Here is a 4,094-nt window from a genome sequence, read left to right as displayed (position 1 = left end):
AGATTAAATAAAAATGACAAATGCATACAACAAAATTTCAAGATTTAACATTGAAATGAAAAACAAAAAATAAAGCTAAAAACAATTCAAAATTTTAAAGAACAAAAGGTATGAGTATAATAATTCTAACATAACACTAAGCCAAACACCAAAAATAAACAACTACATATATGTGTGTACAACCACACACACACACACAAACATATATATATATATACACACATTTATAAATTCAGTATATATATTATTTCATTTCCATTTAGTTTGTTGAAGTATTAAAATAACTCAAATTAAATCAAACTAAAAACTTAATAAAAGACCTTTAAATTATATTCAGACATAATTTAACTAAAATTAAAATAAATAACAAATACAAATAATACAAATTAAATGACAGTAGTTTCAGTAATCCTAAAAAATAACACTGCCAAACACACGAAATGGTTATAAAAACTGAAACAGAAGCGAAACAAGTAATAGGATATTATATATAGTGTATAAGAGCATGTTTATGGATATTTACCGTGGTGGAAGATATTCTTTGATTGAGGCACATTTCAAGTACTATAAAACATACAGAGATGTTAATACCATGGTATTTTTAGATTTACAACAGCACTGAAGTTAAAGTACCATAGCATTTATATGGTTCAGCAATGTACTTCCAAAAATACATCTTTAAAATACCATGGGAGCACCATGTCAAAAAAGTTAAAACTAAAAGTAAAACCATATAAAACATTTTTGTTACTAAATAAATGAAACTTTACCTGAAATAAAATAAAATTGAAAAAATTCAGACATAATTTAACTAAAATTAAAATAAATAACAAATACAAATAATACAAATTAAATGACAGTAGTTTCAGTAATCCTAAAAAATAACACTGCCAAACACACATGCTATAAAACAACAACTTACTTACACATAGTAAGAAATGGTTATAAAAACTGAAACAGAAGCAAAACAAGTAATAGGATATTATATATAGTGTATAAGAGCATGTTTATGGATATTTACCATGGTGGAAGATATTCTTTGATTGAGGCACATTTCAAGTACTATAAAACATACAGAGATGTTAATACCATGGTATTTTTAGATTTACAACAGCACTGAAGTTAAAGTACCATAGCATTTATATGGTTCAGCAATGTACTTCCAAAAATACATCTTTAAAATACCATGGGAGCACCATGTCAAAAAAGTTAAAACTAAAAGTAAAACCATATAAAACATTTTTGTTACTAAATAAATGAAACTTTACCTGAAATAAAATAAAATTGAAAAAAATTAAACTTATTTTTTTTCAGAGAGTTGCCAAAGCAATGTTTCTTGTTTACATTTAACTTGATGTATTAAAATAACTAAAAAAAGAAAGAAAAATGTATAAAAACTATATAGACACATTAAAAAAACAACAACAACAACAACAACTAATGACAAAATATACTAAAACTTTATCAAAAATGAAAATATAAAAGTAAAAACTCATTCAAAATATTTACAATAACTTTACAAGTATCTCAGTGAAACTAAAATAACACTGAGACCAAGGTACTTTTTGTGCATATGAGTACATCTCTCACTCAATATCATGGTATACATCGAAATGCCATGGTATTATTATCATCAGTTTCATCTTGTCTGTGTCCATATATATTTAGTATCTATGTCAAAGATTACACTTCTCGTGTGCAATGGCACAACATCCACCTGTTGCTTATTGACAGTGTGCGATCACTGACTGCTCTCTTTCTGGTCCTGTGGCAGGAGAAGCGGGTGCCGGCATCATTGATGTGGCTAAAGAAGCCCGAAAGCGCTTCCTGGGCCCCATGCACCCCTCCTTCAACCTGGTGAAGATCATGCGGACCATACTGTATCACGTGCTGCCACCCGACGGCTACAGCCGGGCCACCGGCCGCCTGGGCATCTCTCTGTCCCGTGTGACTGGTGACACACTTCAACACCAATGAGGAACTCGTGCAAGTGCGTGCTTAAACACACACATAACACGCATATTCATTAAAGCCATAAACGCAAACTAAAGTATGCAGTAGGTTTAGTGAGAATCAACTTGCATGACCTCCTAATACCCAGCTGTAAACAATCATGGATTCATGATGTTTACAGTAAATGCACATGACTTAGATCACATGATCTTATGGTTTCATGTCCAAATCCCTTGTGTGTGTGTGTGTGTGTGTGTACAGGCGTGTATATGCAGCACTTACATTCCCGTGTACTGTGGCCTGATCCCTCCAACCCTGCAAGGAGTGGTAAGTATCCAGTCACCATATAATTACTCATAATTAATTTACAGCTGCAATATGATCATTCCCTCTGTGCTCACTTCATTTTTGCAAGCAAGCAAAAACGTGCAAGTCGTCGTGTGCTTGTTCCAAATCTCACCAAATGTGCACTACTGCTGCTGGTCGACTAAACAAAGATGCAGCAAAATTATTTCTTCATTTTATTAAAAAACTATATCACACATTAAAATAAAGTTTGCATTTAATGTGGTGCAATTTAGTTACAATGTTAATTTGTTTAAAGCATGGCACATTGTCAATTTAGGCTCTGATTTATTTATTTAGAATATGATAAAGTGATTACAATACCGTTCAACCGTTTATGTGGGTCAGTAAGATTTTTTCTTTTAAAGAAATTAATGCTTTTATTTAGCAAGGATGCATTAAATTGATCAATTGTGACAGTAAAGACATTTATAATATTAGAAAAGATTTGTATTTTCAAATAAATGCTGTTCTTTAATTACTTTAAATTCATTAAAAAAAATGTAAAAATGTATCATAGAATGATTTCTGAAGGATCATGTGACACTGAAGACTGGAGTAATGATGCTGAAAATTCAGCTTTGCATCAAAGGAATAAATTACATTTGAAAATCTATTCAAATAGAAAACGGTTATTTTAAATTGTATTTATATTTTAGAGTATTACTGTTTTATTTAAACAAATGCAGCCTTATTGAGCATAGGAGACTTCTTTTAAAAACAATAAGAAACCATTTTTTTTGTATGAAATTGTATGTGCAATCCAAAGCATATTGAATTTATTGATTTATGTTTATTCATTGAATGTTTGATGCAGGTCACGTTTATTACTTATTATTATGGGTTTGTTTAAATCACTCACTCAACATGAGCAATGGTGATACGGCACTGAAATAGTGAACACCACTAAATCAGGACGGACATCTCTCTAAAAGGTTGCTAGAATGCTGTGAAAGCTTGCGAAAGCAGTACTTCTGTTTTTAAAAAGTTGCGTGTTGTTGGGAAATGCAGACCTTCTGAAGTCATTGATGCTTTTGTAGAGAAAGACGTTGTTTTCATTTGGATTCAGATGTTGTGCCAGGATAAATATGTTTTGGATGTAAAAGCAGTGAGTAGAGCGATTGTTTACCTTCTCTCTCTCATTTCCCCACTGTTCGGTGACCTTCACCAGCTTTCTGATCTTTGCTCTAGTTCTTGTGTTTTTCCTTGAATTTTGTATTGTTTGTGTATTTTTAAAGGGGTCATATGATGCGATTTAAATTTTTCCTTTCTCTTTGGGGTGTTACAAGCTCTTGGTGCATAAAGAAGATCTGTAAAGTTGCAAAGACTAAAGTCTCAAATCCAAAGAGATATTCTTTATAAAAGTTAAGAGTCAGCCACGCCTACCTAAAACGGCTCGTTCTAACACGCCCCCACATGTCTACGTCACGATGTGGGAAGATTTGCATGACGCCGCCCAAATGTTCACGCAAAGAAAGAAGGCGTAACTTTTATTCTCGCTGTAGTATTGTTGTTGCCGCCGCCATGTCGTGAAGGCACTGTGTGTTTCGTTGTGAAAGCTAAACTACTTTGTTTGGTCTTCCAAAAGAGGACGATATCTGCTTCGTCATGCCTGGAGCTGATCCGTGCTGGTCGCTGAGGAAATACATCAACTTCATGCTGTGGATCGCCGGATCGGCTTTCACCGTGGACGAAGCGGAGTCCAGCCCGGGGTCGTCACATGTGGTTGCCGCAAGCCCTCCCACTGTCGCTCACTCAAGCCCGCCGTGTGTGACGCTGTGTTTCGTTGTGAAAGC

General features: G+C 33.6%; 1 pseudogene; it reads left to right on the top strand.

Moving 5' to 3' along the window:
• LOC107655131 (patatin-like phospholipase domain-containing protein 2) overlaps positions 1 to 4,094 on the top strand; it is an 11,488-nt pseudogene that overhangs the window by 1,205 nt on the left and 6,189 nt on the right.

The sequence above is a fragment of the Sinocyclocheilus anshuiensis genome, unplaced genomic scaffold (assembly GCF_001515605.1).
Source record: "Sinocyclocheilus anshuiensis isolate Anshui unplaced genomic scaffold, SAMN03320099.WGS_v1.1 scaffold779, whole genome shotgun sequence".
Classification (NCBI taxonomy): Eukaryota; Metazoa; Chordata; class Actinopteri; order Cypriniformes; family Cyprinidae; genus Sinocyclocheilus; species Sinocyclocheilus anshuiensis.
The sequence above is the reverse complement of the archived record's forward strand: the minus strand, read 5'-3'. Positions and strand labels throughout refer to the sequence as shown.